We start from the raw sequence: 16,270 nt of genomic DNA, 5'->3' as shown, positions 1-16,270 counted from the left end.
GCTTGACTGTGAAAAGACAGAATACAAACACAACATGAGTGAATGATGTCATGCCAGCGTTGTCAAATGCTTTCAATGTTTCCAATTGGAAAATAAAGACTGAATGACAACCGATGGAGAAAAATGACAAGAGGAAAGAAAGCACTGACAGTGGAGGACAAAGAAAGAGAGACAAGTAAAGCAGAATACAAAATGTCAAACAATAGACTGGAGTGACTAATAATGTCAGTCAACGTCAGCCTCTGTGCTTGTCATTGTTTTTCAATTTCAATCATCAACGTGTTTGAGTTTGGGTCATAGATGTATTTGAAGTCCTGGATACCAGACTAATAATGCATCTTTCAGTTTGATTGAATATACAGTGTTACTCTTACTCCCATCATGCCTCTGGGCTCTGAGAACAAGCAGAGTAGTTCTTTGCTCTTATCAATGCTATGCTAGCAGGTCATGGAGCTTGAAACAGTAAATGTATTTATGCAAATACGAACAGCAACCAACAATGAAGATCATTTTCTGTGGGGAGATGTATTAAATGTTAAAATCATTGATATCATATCAGGCTGAATTGTATTTGTATTGTTGCAAGTCAAAGAATCATGAAATCATTCAATTTGAAGCATATTTTTGGTCTTAAATCATATTGCATTTTCCACCATTAATCATAACTGGGCAAGAGAATTTAATTTGAACACTTGTTTTGTGTTTTGTTTGCTGAAAAAGTGATGTTGAATGTAAGATAAGATATTGAAGGACATTATCATATGACACTTCCATTTTAAAGTTGTCGAGTGTTATTACTCACTTTATTTTTCTCTGTTCTCCACAGATATATGCTTCATTCAAGGTTGGACCTGAATCATGCGTTGAGCTGATGATTGGTGGCTGTGGCTGGGGGGGTGGAGTTGTTGTCCTCCAACCACAAAGTCAAAGGCTCAAATCCCAGCCCATGCAAAAGATGCTGGGCAAGATGCTGAATCTGCATGACCCCTAGATGTTGAATGCACTAATTGGAATCTGCTTTGGATAAAACTATTAGCTAAATGACATGTAATGATTGTATTATGTGATCTAATTCCATGGTTAACTTAGGCTATATGTCTTTCCCTACAGTCTCACTCCTTGTGCCTCCAAGGACTTAATTCACCATTTATTCAACTAAAGTGGAGAATATGAAATAAAATATCTGTTGATTTGAGCCATTTAATACAGGAGATATTTTGTCTTTGGCTGACATGATGCATTACATTATATATGCAATACTTTTAATGTGAAAGAACTCCATACTGCACATTCATTGTAGTACGCTGTTTAATCCCAAACCATATTCAAATACATAGTTGAATATCCACCGAATATAAGGACACAGACTTTGTTTGAAAGTAACACTTATCTGTGCAATAATGCCATACTTTTATGTTTCCTGTCATTTTATTAGGGACGGACGAACCTGAGGGACACAGCTGTGCTGACCGTGTTCTGTCTCTTATGGCAAAAAAGAAAAGACAACACTTTTTATCTAAAGTTTATCAAATCAGAAAGTAAAAGATGAACATTGTTGTGATAGTGTTAATTTTACCAACCATAATGGATATAGAAATTGACTCAATATTATTATCATGTTGACCAGCCTGAAGCTGCCGATCTCCACCATGTTGCTGCGGCCACAGTGGATTCTGAGGACATCAGGTGTTGCAGTGCTTCATGAAATGAAAAAAGTCATGTTAAAGGATGTTTTATGCTGAAATCATTGTCACATCTGTAGATTAAGGAACAGAGGAGAAACACGATTATTTACAGATACTGTGCAATATATTAATTATAATACTTTTGACACATGTAATATCAGCTGTGTTAAGCAGCCAAGACTGGTACTTACAGTTTATTCTGTGTTCAGCAGGTGGAAGCACCACAGATTTCAGCCAAACTGATGTACTAAAAGAAATAAACATTGTACAAATATATAAAATGTCTTTCTACCACATCTGTAATATTCAAGGTGATAATCTCTCACAGTGCTGTTGATAACAGTCCACATCAAGTCCCTCAACTTCTCACAGTGTTAAAACAGATACATATATAATAAATATGAGCACTGTTTACAACAGTGGAGATTATAATCACATCTGCACTGAGTCTAATTCACTGTGAATTCCATAACAGGCTAAAAAAAGAGGTTGTAATAGTAATGGTGGTTCTACGAGCCTGTATCAGAACATTTGTGAAACATAGTTACTATCACATGCAGCTTATTAGTATTAACTTATTAAAATTACAATCAAATGACAAAACACAACTCTTTACTAAAACTAGTTAACTTTTCATTAGACGTGTTAAATAAACGGTAAATTACCACAATAACATCAAAAACCACTTGAGGCTTGTAAGTATATGTGGTATGATTATAATAATAAATAAATAAATAGGTTTTGTTCTTGTAAAGTTTCAGGGTAACTTACCTCTGTTCGGTTCGATGTTACGACCGCGACCATCCCGCAGCACTAGCCGGTTAGCAGTAGAGGGTAGCATTTAGCATAGCTCCTTAGCCTGAGCTAACCAGGTAATGATAAGCTCTGTGGGCGTGGCTCAGTTGTCAGTCTTCACTCAGCCCACCTAGCGTCCACCCGCGCGCCACCTCTTTGCCCATGTATGGGTTAGCCCGGAACTAGGAGGAGTCAGGCCCCGGCAAGATGGCGCTGGGTGAAACGCCCACTACGAGCCTCATTTTCACTCTTCAGAAACCAACGGGTGACGTCACGGACACTACGTCCATCTTTATATATGGTCTATAGTTTGAACACCAACCAGTAATGCTTTGTAGCATACCACAAGAAATAAAATGGATCTCATGCTCCAAAAGCATATGTGCTGTTGAACCACCACACAGTGGAGGTGTGTTACGATATAAATGGTAGAAATTAAATGTTTTGTTGTTTTTAATGTTTATAGTAAAGAAATTGTGCAAACCTTCTGAAGGTGAAGCTATTTGAGACCACTTTCTGTCAAAACTGACATGAGCCACATGTTGTTTGCAATAGAAGCTGGAGCTGATATAGTAGATGACGTTTCTAACATGCTACAGGAGCAAAAATGAAAAAAATGAAAAAAATATATATATATCTCTGGGTGAAAAAGCAGAGACACATAGAAGACACACTGACCAAGATGTAAAAAGAGTTTGCTGTGTTAAGAGCTGACGCTGCTGTCGATGTGCTGTAAACAACATCACGTGATCCGCCTGCTGCCTTACCCCTTTATCCTGAGGAGTGTTTGTTGTTATTGTGATCAGAGAATCTACTGCTGGGTTGTGCATGTGTGAAGGGCAACCCGCAGAGAAAGTCCGGACCTAATACCAAGGAGATCCTCCGCAGGACATGTTTGAAAACATCCTATGTGGACTAAATTAAATTTTTTAAGGTGTTAAATAATTTTCATATTGGACATGTTTATAGTTATAAATTATTTAAGTATGTATGTGTTTAAATTTCACAATAACGTGTGTTGTAGTACAAATACATAAATATGTTCAGTGGAAATGTGTGGGAAATGAGTGTTCGGGCACACAGTCGATGGTTCAGGGGCGCTGGAAAAGTCGCCTGTAATGCAGAGACAAGTAGCCAATAAGGGACTGTTACTGGGTAAGCTACGCGTACGGCAAAGTAAATTTGACCAATCAACATCGTCAAAAATAATGCCAGAAGGGCGATTCTGATAGCGCCCCAAGCCCAGTCCCTCAGTGTCGTGGTGGAGGAAATCAGACGGTACTTGCGACAATTACGGCCACGTACGCACAAAACAGCATCGCAGCTGCCAAAATCAGTACAATCTCTTCTCCAACCTCCATTTGAGAGGAGAACTTTGGATGAAAAACTTGGACCTGATTAACTTGATATTAAAATCAGCCAACAAGCTGTGAAAAAGGGAAAACGTACACCGAGGATTTTCCCATCATTGGTACACAGTGGCGGCGCCAGAGTATTTTTTCTGGTTCAACGACGGTGGGGCTAACCCATACAACGGTGGGATTCAAACATGCGCACACACAGACACACACACGCACAGACAGACAGACAAAAAGAGAGAGCGAGAGCGAGCAACTGGAAAACGTGGGACCGGAGTGGTCGTCTTCCCCTGCAGGTGTCAAAGGTGTGTCCGTAGTTTATCCAACACGCCCGCCACCGCCATCTGTTGTTCCGTCCAACGAAGTTTAAAAACAAATGCATCCATGATAAAGTTAGACCTGAGCTTAAACCAACCAAATGTCTCTGTGACGAGCATACACTCAATGCGCGCTCACATGAGTGACGTACGTAATGTGAGCGACAGTTGTCATCGCAGCTGCCTGAATGCCGTTACGACGTGGAGGAGCTGTTGGACTCTGCACTTCTCTTTGTTTTATGGTAGGGCTAACGGTAGGGCTAACATAATTCTTGATGGGGCTATAGCCCAAATAAGCCCTACCCTGGCTGGTACAGCAGAAAGGCTTGGCTAGCAGGATGTATAGCGTATGAGTCATAAGATATTCAGCAGTAAATGGCACTTCCTTTTATTTTGTTTTAATAGTGTTTATTAATAGCACTGTGTATGTTTCAGGAATGTGTACTTAGTAAACACTAGTAGCCAGACTAATGATGCATACTCTACTTACTATCTGAGCACAAGGACAAAAACTATTAATAATTTACATGATGTATCATCGGCTGATCATTATTTTTGTATATGTTATTTTGATTTAGTTTTCTAAGTTTAGGTTTTTTAAGTTAGTTTGTGCAGTATGCAGTATACTGTTAGCTATCTGTTTTTGTGTTACATGTTTATTATTGTTTAATGATTAAATAAATACCTAGAGAAGAAGAACTGGTATCCTGCAGTTTGTGTTAAATCGTAGTGGTATGGTTACTGAAAACTGAGTATGGCACGGCACAGCCCCACCAAGAATATATTTCACCAGCCGCCACTGGTTAGTTTAGAAATTCTGCATGGTTGTTGTCAGGCCTGGACTTGAAGAAGGACTCAGATGCAGAGTAATGACCATTAAATCAGACTTTATTTTGTATTCTCTTCAACCGCTCAGACAGAGTGACAAAATAACAGGCTATAAAAGAATATAGCTATCGGGTCTATGAAGAATTATCAAGAAAATAAACTGGAATATAATTCTTCCAATAAACAAAAACCCACTCCGTGAAGGAGGGAAAAACCACAAAACAAAGAGATATGTATCAACATAAAATCACTCCACTAGGAGGAAAAGAACTACAAACTCAAAACGCTCCCTAAGGAGGAAAACCAAACTCCGTTCAAAAAGACAGAAATGAAAACGCACTCCTAAAATCGGAGGCTCTGCTACTAACTATGAAACTTTTTTAACTAGAACGAAAATTCACTCCTAAGGAGGCTATCAAAACGGCTATGAAACTTAAACTGAGCACAACACTAAACTGTGAAATATACAAACAGAACATCACTCTAAAGGAGACAAAGAATACAGGCTTACATGACGTGAGACAACCAAAGCTGAGACACGGCAGAAACGATAAACGTATGTCAAATGTAGCTGTCATAGAACCCAAGTATTTTCATGAAATATATTAAAGCCCCAGATTAGTGAATTAATTATTATTAGTTATTGGTAAAATATATATATATTCACTTTAGATGACAATAAATGCCACTAAACATTTATTGCCAGGGTGAGGAGTTGAGTGAACGGTGTGATTAAAGAAAACAAATTAATCTAACTTTGATCCTCACACAAATAATTATTTACAGGCTTACTTATGAGCTGAATAAAATGATTTAAACAATTACACCCACATACAGGTTGGAAAACTGTTTGAAAATACATCCCTCTTTCTCCTGGTCCACTGATGTGACCTCTGACCTACAGTGAGAAGATACATCTTGTGCTGCCTCAGGCATTTTAAAGGTCACACAAGCTGCTTCAGACGTGCACTGAACTCCGCAGTCCCTCAGTATTTTCCCCGAAGGAGTCGCACGTGTGAACCCAAATGTCTGAGTGAGATGCTCCGAAGTCTCTGTGGACAATCTCTGCCTGGCTTTGTTATATAAAGTCTGTAGAAATCCAGGAGAAGTCAATGTGTGAACACAGTAGATCAGGGGTCTCAAACTCAATTTACCTGGAGGCCGCTGGAGGTAGAGTCTGGGTGAGGCTGGGCTGCATCTAGTACTCCACAAAAAAATGGTTTCAGACCCCCCCCGTGCCCCTGTGCTCAACAAAAAAATATTCCGTCTCCCGCTTTTCCTGAAATTGTCTGTGCTCATCGCCAACCTTTCTCTTCACGGCAGGTTTTGAGAAAGACATGACTGGGGCTGGGTGACAGGATATATTTTCCTTCGACTTGGTGTCGCTCCGAATCACGTTTCAATCAAGTGACTAACGCTGCTGCTTTGGCTAACTTGACAACAAACGCCACCGGAAGTAGCCCGCGCAACGACTTGTCAAAAAGTTGTGTTTGAGAAAAGCGCGCGGGCCGCACTAACACTAAACTTTGATGTCAAGTAGGGGGCCGCAAAATATCGTCCAGTGGGCCGCAATTGGTACGCGGGCCTCAAGTTTGAGACCCCTGCAGTAGATGATCCCACGCTAGATTCACAGCAAACGAGCGCAACAGACGCAAAAATAAAAAGACTAGGCACACATTTCAGTTTCAAGTGACAGTTGCAGTTTAGAGTTTTCAGGGAGTTTTCCTGATATCTTAAGGGACTTTTTGAACAATTGTCTGTCTTTACTAAGTTATTGTCATGTTTATTTGAACAATTATACAACTGAGGCTTCTTCTGTTCTATGAATGTTGCTGTTGAACAGAAAGTGAAGATTCTGTGAACAAAGCTTCTGATCATGTGTTCACTGAGCCTTTACCCTGTGAGAGTTGTTTAAAGTTATATCTTAAAATCATGTTTGAAAGGATTTCATTTAGTTTTCTGCATGGGACTAACAACTAAGCATCCAATTCCATATTGAAAGGTGTTGTCATAAAATATATAGGCCAAATTATGCCATGATGCAAATTAATTTCCTACATTTTGGTAGCTTGTTGGTAAGAACATACAAATACAAGTAACCAAGAATCAGACTGCATTTAATACATGATGCACTTTACACAAGATCAATTTAACTATTATAAAATAAACTGTATCCTTCGTAAAATACAAAATGAAATCTCATTAATGAATGTAAAGAATGCACAAGTGACCATTAGGTAGGCCAGTGTTCTCAGTCTCAGGCCAATTGGTTACTGTTTAAGTCCTCAGCACTAGAAACCAGTAACACATTATTTAATATACTTTATGATATTTAGGGGTTTGCTAGTAAGTAATGGAACACTAACACTAATGCTGGCTAGGACTAATAGAATCTACAGCCTGTGGTTATTTAGATGAACCACCACAGCTCATTTAATTGTAATATTTTTTCTGATGTGTGCATGTGTTCTTGTTAAATTACCCAAACTCTGACAGTCGACATAGAACGGTTGCGGTGCATTCTGGCAGGACCAAGGCCCAGACCTAATCACATGGTTTGCAGGAGCTTGGGGTGTCTTGTTAATAAGTCAGGATATGACTTGTTGGATGGAGAATGCCTTAGGTTGGAATGGCAGGGAACCAGATTGCTGCTGCACAAATAATTAGCTTCCCATTAACTGGCTTTATCTTGTTTTTGACAGTGGTGTGTGTGTGTGTGTGTGTCTGTGAATGCTCATTCTGGGTATGAACTTGTTTTGAGGCTGTATTTCTGTGTGTATGTGTCTGTGTGAGTTTGTCAGTGTATATTTGGATATATGCTTGTCCTCCAGAGTTTGTACATTTTTGCATGCTTGTATTTCACTTTCCTTTAATTCCAGACTACAGAGAGCCCAGATAAGGAAGCCATTTCCCCGACAGCGTGAATATAACTAGATGTAATTTTATATCCAGAAAAAACTGATTTATTTTTATGGCATTTCTGCTTCGGTGGAGGACTTGAGATGGGGTGGTTAAAGGGGGAATTATTTCTCCTTTTCCTCAGTTGCCTCCTACCCTCTCTTTTATACATGTAAATAATGTTATACCAAGATATCTTACTAATAGATGGATTTTAGGTGTGTCCATGCAAATGAACAATGACAACACCTGTTGTGGCAGGAAATATGTTGTTATTGAGCATTCATGTCCCTGACAGAACCTGTCCTCATCAATCATTGATTGTGTTTTGAAATTCCTAATACAATCTAATGTTTGCTGGTCATGGATGTGTTCAAGTGGGACGCCAACCTTTCAAAATCAATACCAAGTAGCAAATCAATAAAACCAAGAAACAATAATCACATCATAATATAACCAATATATAACAAATCATTTATTTTAATAATATCGTCCTTTTCTTTCCTCCTCTTGCCTCTCCTTTTTTTGCTGGCTTATGTCCCTTTATATGAGTGAGTATATCTAAATTTAGGTTGGAATGTAAATAGTCTGTTTTTATATAACACTTTTTGATGACCACTCACAGCTTTTTACAGTACAGTTTTGCCATTCCCCTATTCACACACACATTCATACATTCTTCCATCAAACATCACTCACACACTGCCAGATAGCCATCAGCGGCACTTGTGGGGTCCAGCATCTTGCCCCAGGATACATCAGCATGCAGACTGGGATTGAACCGCCGGCCCTCTGGCTAGAAAATGTGTTTAAGTTATGACCCTCACCCCGAATCCACATGCCCCAATTTTTTCTTAGTGAGCAGATGCAGGGCAAGATTCCTCTGACTCAGCTGCATCCATTGCTGGCTCTTCTCCTGGGTCTCCCCTCTCACAGTGGGAGATTTGAAGCCTTTGGTGTGGCAGGCTGTTGCTCCGCCACCTCAGCCAGCTGCCGGCCAACACCCATTCTCATCTCATCTCATCCCATGGGACCTTGACAACTCGCTGCCATGTCTCAGTTCAGACCTGATTATAACATGATAACAATATAACATCACCATTATAATCAATCACAAGTTGTTAGGGAGTGTTGGTGTCATGTGGAGGATCTTTCCCTGCAGCAACAGGTGTCTGAATATGGCTTCGCATAACCAGTGAGAGAGCAGTTGTTTAGTCAGAAGGTTCCCCAGACAATGTTCTCTGTAATACACAGCTAGAATTGTCTGGTGGCAGAAATTGATGAGATGCTTCCCCCATCTTGTTTCTATGAGGGGGAGGAAAAAATTGATGCTCAGAAATCACTTTGATCTAAAGGAGGGGGAGTTTTAAGCATGAATGCAGGACTTGGCCTCAAACTTGCTGCTCTCAGGTTTTGTCAGATTTGATGGTGAGAAAGAGAGCACACCTAAATTGTGTTACTTTGTTTTAGATGACGTTGAGGACTGTTTTAAAGAGGAAAACCTCTAAAGACATTTGGGACTTTGGCTCGAATGGAGGCTTTTTTACTCAGAGCATGTAAAACCAAGGATTATTCCCATTTAGGGCCCATTACACACATCACAGATAACTGTCTTTTGTGTAGAATGTTGTAGACAACATTGAAACAACAATAACAGATGTCAGATGAGATGGCAGCAAAAAAAGATTTCCTCCCATAAACAGAACTAGATTCCTGTCTACAAGCACCTGAGACAAGGGGCAGGATGTAGAATCCATACCCCTCTCCACACACCAGAACAGAATGATGGATCATTTTGATGTGTACCAGTGTTGTATGAATGGTGTGTATAATTGTGGGGCATAATCCTAAGCTTTCCAAATGCTCCCGATCAGAGGTCAAGTTCACAGGTGCTGGCCTATTATGGTGAAATGTTGAATTAAATTATCAATTTATGGGAAAGCATCTCTGTGCTACGGGAGCTCCTATGGCTGGCCAGGCAACAGTTGTATATTAGAGGAACCATGACATGCTTGTGCACTCTGGGACAACCAGGACCACCGATAGGAGACAGGAGGAAGGAAGTAGAGACGTTAGGCCACAGGTGATGAGATATAGTTTCCACCCTGAGGCTTCTGTGGACTCTCTAAGGATTCTACCTTTTTTTTCCCCTGTTAAAATGTTTTTCGGTAGTTTTTCTTTCCTCTTGTTGAGGGTTAAGAACAGAGGATGTCACACCTTGTTAAGCCCTGTGAGACAAGTTGATAAAATTGGATTGATTGATGATTGATTGACTCATGGAAATATCTGGGTGATAATGGAATTCTGCATCCATTCACCCTGTCATGGACCCCACTGGGACATCATGTCTGCAGCCTTATTGCTTACTTGGAGTATATACCGCTCTGACTGAACGCAGACTCAAAGCTACACTCTAAAAAGTAATTCAGGGCCTTAATAAATATCACAATAGTAAAAAGGTATACTACCTTAATAAAATCTCTGAAAATCACATAAGTGAATATTTGAGTTGGACATACCAAAATAAATGCTTACAAATCCAACAGTTAATTTTGTCTTATATTTACATCTATTATTTAAGTTTATTTCACTAAAAGAAATATGTATTTGAGTAACAAATTATATTTTTAAGATATCCATAATATTTTCAGTAAATACCAGTCAGAATATTTGAGTATGGAGCAATTATACCAATCAGTTTCAGGAACTTTAATTATTACTCATTCTTACTCAATAGTCTTAATCTCTGAACAACAAGTTAAGAAAGTGAGTAGTTTTTACGCAGAACCTCATGAGAGTGGATTCATGGGAAGTCTACCTTGCTGCAAAACGCGAAGCAACGGGCTCCGAGACACCGCGGTGATAACCACTCGGAGGACTACATACAAGCTTGTAAAAATGTAATTAAATACTGACCCTGTCTCCTGCACATAACTTTATAGCATCTATTTTTTTAATACTGTCGCCACAATCCTGTTCTACTTTAGCTAGCTAGTTAACAGCTCTCTATCCACCAAACTGCGCAGCTAAACACACAGTTCATTAAGCTAACACACAGTTTATACAGCTAATGTAACCTAAAATGGGTGTAAAACGAGTCATTCATTCGTATCTTAGCACTTCACAACATGCGCAGGCATGACGAAGTTTTTCTTTGGCGCATGCTGAGCAAGCATGGTGAGGTGGGAGAGGGGGGTAATATGCTCCGTGCTATTGTGGCTTAACATACACAGCTTCGTGTTTATGTGGCTGCTGGTTTAACGTTACTTGAATGATGGCTGCATCCGTGGGTAAAAGTCTGTGTACTGTATCCGCATCGGTCCTACGGCTATACCTAGACACCTGCGGCTGGGCCGCTGAGGGGGGCGGAGGGAGCTTGGGTCGGGTCAATAAAATGTTTTCATAAGAGGCTGACAATCATGTGAAACTGAACCGAACTCATTCGTGGTTCGCTGTTTGTACTGATAACCCGTTACTTCCAATGTAGATGCTTGTTATGCGCGCGTACAACCCACAGTGACACCGTAGCAGCGCACGTCTGTGAGACGCGCTTGTTTTATCATGCGCGTCCATGTCTGTGGAGCTGTGCGCCGCGGATACTGATGATACCTAGAGCAAGTAAAGGTACAATTTTTTTGTCAAGCATGTTAAAAACTGTAATGTCTGTTTTACAGCACCAGCACCGCTAAAGAAGAGAAGGTGAACGAAGACATCACAACAGAAAAGGTAAATGCCATCCATTTATAGTGTTAAAGGAGGATTTAGGTGTTTACATTTTGAAAAAATGTTCCTAGCACGTCTTTCTGCTCTGTATTGTAACACTGATTATCATCCTTTTTGAGGTGGCAGCTTATGGGATGGCAATGCAAGCTCTGCACATTTGAGGATTCTTCAAAAGGAGAGCTTCTCAAGCATTATCGAGTCAAGCACGGTACTTTTGGTTGTGGCTATTCAGTACCCTGTCTTCATTTAAGCTGTCCTTGCTCTTTTAAGACATGGGGTGGCCTGCGTACACACTTGTCTAGATCCCATAATTCACAGGAAAATAAAGAGTGTGAAGGTGTGCAATCTTTCATATGTAAAATTTGTGACTAATTTTATCCTAGTACAAAAGACTATTTTTAGCATATTAATTCCCACTTGAAAAGACATGAAACCATAGAATGCGCTTTTAATGGATGTGAATTCAAGACAAACATATATTGGACTTATGCAACACACAAAAGTAGAAAACACAAGTCCCATTCATGGAAAGACTTAAAGACTAATGTGATCGCAAAGCATCCCGTTGCTACTGAGAATGAAACTGACCTTCCTGTGTTGGAATCACATGGTCACGTGGACATAGATGCCACCTTAGAGTTGGGTGAAAGGGATACTTTAGGTGAAATAGTGAAAAATATTGGTTCTCTCCTGTTAAAATTGGAAAGCATCTATAATGTCTCTGGCAAATGTGTTGATGACTTGGTGGAACAGCTTCAGTTTATCTGCACATCATCCACTCAGTATATTTCTGAGTTAGTGAGTGATATTGTTACAAAGAATAACTGTGCTGTTGATGAAGCTATTGTTAGTGAATTGGTAGACAAACTCTGTCACTCTAATCCTTTTACTGCAGCCTTGGGTCCTGATGGTCCCCTTTCTTCTAAATTTAAGAGGGTAAAGTATTATAAGGAAAACTTCGGTGTAATTGAGCCAGTGGAGTATATTTTGGATCCAGAGGAGAATTGCAGCTTTCAGTATGTGCCTGTTCTTCAATCCTTACAGCAGCTGTTGAAAAATGAAGACATTGTAAACAGGTTATTGACTAAACATTCAGACTTCTCACAGTTGGCATCCCTCCGTGATGGTAAATATTTCAAACTCAATGAATTTCATGCTAATGAGGAGTTCAGTATTTCACTTATACTGCATGTAGATGATTTTGAAATCTGCAATCCTCTTGGAACTTCACGGAAAAAACATAAAGTCACAGCAGTGTACTGGGCACTAGCCAATACACCAACTGAACTGAGATCACAGCTAACATCAATTTATTTGGCTCTCCTTTGTAAAGCAAATGATGTAAAAAAAAATTGGCTATGAAACTGTTCTTGAGCCTCACAACATTGGAGAAGGAAGGAGTTTTTTTGCCCCAGGTTGGCGAAAATATCAGAGGTACTGTTTTTTGTGTTTTCAGCAGACAACCTTGGTGCGCATTCTTTGAGTGGAAAACCTTTGTGGACATTATATCTGTAGGTTTTGTATTGGGGACCATCCTGAATATCAGCAAAAGGAAGTGCATTCAGCAGCTTTTCCACCAAGAACAAAAGAGAACTATGATTTACATGTTCAGTCTATAAAGAGAAATCCTGCTCTGGTACACTGTTGTGGTGTGAAGAAATTAAGTTATTTCCATTTTGTAATCGGGTACCCACCTGACCTTCTACATGATCTTTTCGAAGGTATAATTCCTTTGGAACTGGCACTATGTCTGAATGTGTTCATCCAGAAGCAGTATTTCACCTTAACAGAATTTAACAAGTCCATAAGTCAATTTCCATACAAATGTACTGATAAAACTGATCACCCCCAACCTATCCCAGCAAATTTAGCCTCTCGCAAAAGTATTGGTGGGAATGCCAGTGAAAACTGGACATTGTTAAGATTATTATCATTCATTATTGGTACAAAGATACCACTGAATGATCCAGCATGGCAGGTTCTCATGACTTTAAAAGATATAACTGAGCTTGTAGTAGCCCCCATTCATAATGAGGAAAGTATTTGCTACCTCGACACACTGATATCAGAACATCGCCACAGGTTTTTGGAACTTTTCCCAGATCAAAAATTAATTCCAAAGCACCATTTTTTGGAGCATTATCCTAATCTAATAAGAGGGTTTGGTCCTTTGGTTAGCCTCTGGACTATGCGATTTGAGGCAAAACATAGCTTCTTTAAGCGTGTTGTTAGACACACTAACAGCTTCAGAAATGTATTGATGTCACTTGCTTCAAAGCACCAAATGATGGTTGCATACAATACACAAGAAAATGTTTTGAAACCTGCGTTATGTGTCACAATGATATCATCTCTTCCATTAGAAATACTTGATATGGGAATACAGCAGTCTTTCAAGGCAGTTTATCCAACACAAACCACTGTGAATTTGACCAATGTGGCCGTACACCATGGAACGAAATATGCTGCTGGGATGGTTTTGCCTTTTGGGTCAACTGGTGGTATACCTGATTTTGTTATGATTTCACAGATTGTTATTGTAGATGGCAGTCTAAGTTTCATTGTGAAAATGCTTAACAGCTGGTATGATGAACATTTTAGGGCATTTATGTTAGACCACTCTGGGAAAATGACCCTGGTACAGCATAGTGAAGTTGGGGACACATATCCCTTGACAGCATATTTTGTGGGAGGAAAACACATGGTGACATTGAAACGTCACATTGTTTGCCAGTGTTAGGTGATAAGACTGACTCTTAAATGTCCAACACCTTCCTTCAGGTTGATGATTTTTTTCTGTTTTTGTCCAGATGGATTCAGTTGCCTTGAAAGTTGTTATAGAACACCGGAGTGAGAAGCTTACATTGTCCTCAGGAATACCCAGTACTGTAGTTACATGAGACTGTGAAAGAGACATTTGGACTCATTGAGGATTTCACCCTGCATTACTTGGATGAGGAGTTTGGCGATTACTTCACTCTCCATTCTACCAACCAGATTAAACACAAGGGGACAATCAAAGTTGTGATCAATGTATGAATGACAGTAATGAATGACAGTTCAAGCTCTGCTATTGATACAACATCAGATTACCAGCGAGATGACACATCGGTGTCTTCGCAAGACACTACTATCCTATCCCCACGTGAAAGACCTCACAGGACATCATGGCCCAATTAAATCATAATTCCACTTTTCTCTGTGGCAACAGAGGCAGTACTGAGGAATGCCAATCAAGACAATGTCAAAGATGGTACTGTGCTGAAGAATACTCGGTCAGGTCTGAAATCATGGAAAAATTAGCGGACTACATCTACAGCTACACACCCTACCCCACAGGCCTTCAGATCGGTGAGGTGGCAGAGGCTTTAGTCAGAAAGCATCTATGTCTGACAGAACTAGGCAGTCGTAATGGCTGGATTGGATGGATGTATAGTCTCAAATACAAGATGGGAAATTACAGGTCAAAGCTCCAAAACCTTGGATTTCCTGAGGTTGCCTGCAACTCACTTAAGAACAAGCGCCCGGATGACAAGTCTGCTGCAAAGAACATAAAGAAAGCACGGAAAGGAGAAGTGGTGTTTCTCCCACACTATCCTGCAGGAGAGAGTAAGGAACAACAAGAACTGTACCGAAACCAGCTAATCGCTGAATCTCTCTTTCAGGTTAGCTCAGAGTTTCAGAGGATCACCACGCTGAATCTTCAGCCACAATTCATGGCAATGTTGGACTTCTATACACCTAAACTGCTGTCCTTGTTTCAAGCAAAGAAAGGTGCTGCAGGAGAGAGACATCGGGCACAAATGAGTGTTCTACTTCAGGTATTAAAAATGTATCCTCTACTTATTCTCCCCACACATAACACAGTCAGACTCCTTCAAATCATTCAAGTCCCAACTCAAAACCCACCTGTTTAAACTGGCATACTCCGTATAACCGGACACTGTGCACTTGTTTTATGTTGATGTTTTGTTTTTAATGTTGTTTCTGATCGTTTAATCTTTTATTCATTTATTTTTTTTTCTTTGTAAGGTGACCTTGGGTGACTTGAAAGGCGCCTCCAAATAAAATGTATTATTATTATTATTATTATTATTCAGTCTCTATCTTAACTGCATCAATCATAATCACACCTGTCTCATTCACATTTCTCTCCTTTAAGTTAAGTTAATTACCAATAATAATTACATATTCATATCCTAATCAGACAACTTATCTTTATCCCCTCTGACTCTCCCTCCTATTCATTATTCCCTCTCCTATCCTCCTGCCTTTCTTAACAGTTCTTGCTTTTTTTCCCCCTTAGTTTTCTGCCCCTCAATCTCTCACACCCTCTGCACACTGCACCACAATGTCCATTTATATTCGTCCATCTGCACTGGCTTCCTCCTCTTTGCCATATGCAAAATTTTTCATGTTTTGTTTTATTCTTACATCATTACACTCCACAGATAAATGTATCTAATGTAAATTCAATTGAAAGGTTTGACATCAAAGTTTTTCCAATAGAGCAAAACTCTGCTTAATGCATATGAATATTGCATTTTATTAGTTGTGACTTTCACCCCATTCAACAGACACGGGAGGTGGAACGGGTATGGTTTGAACCCAAATGCAGCACAACAAGCATGGACAGCTGGTAACAGTCTTTATTCTCAGCTCTCAG

General features: G+C 39.8%; 1 long non-coding RNA gene across 1 annotated transcript; it reads right to left on the bottom strand.

The window, feature by feature from the left end:
* Nucleotides 1-1,370: 1,370 nt before the first annotated feature.
* LOC109643438 (uncharacterized) lies at nucleotides 1,371-2,496 on the bottom strand. Its single transcript, XR_002203739.2, has 3 exons — nucleotides 2,457-2,496; nucleotides 1,877-1,932; nucleotides 1,371-1,697 (listed from the first exon to the last, which is right to left on the bottom strand). It is a non-coding gene; the product is annotated as an uncharacterized lncRNA (long non-coding RNA).
* Nucleotides 2,497-16,270: the final 13,774 nt, after the last annotated feature.

The sequence above is a fragment of the Paralichthys olivaceus genome, chromosome 5 (genome assembly GCF_024713975.1).
Source record: "Paralichthys olivaceus isolate ysfri-2021 chromosome 5, ASM2471397v2, whole genome shotgun sequence".
NCBI lineage: Eukaryota > Metazoa > Chordata > Actinopteri > Pleuronectiformes > Paralichthyidae > Paralichthys > Paralichthys olivaceus.
Note: the sequence above shows the minus strand (reverse complement) of the source record. Positions and strands in the feature narration are given on the sequence as shown.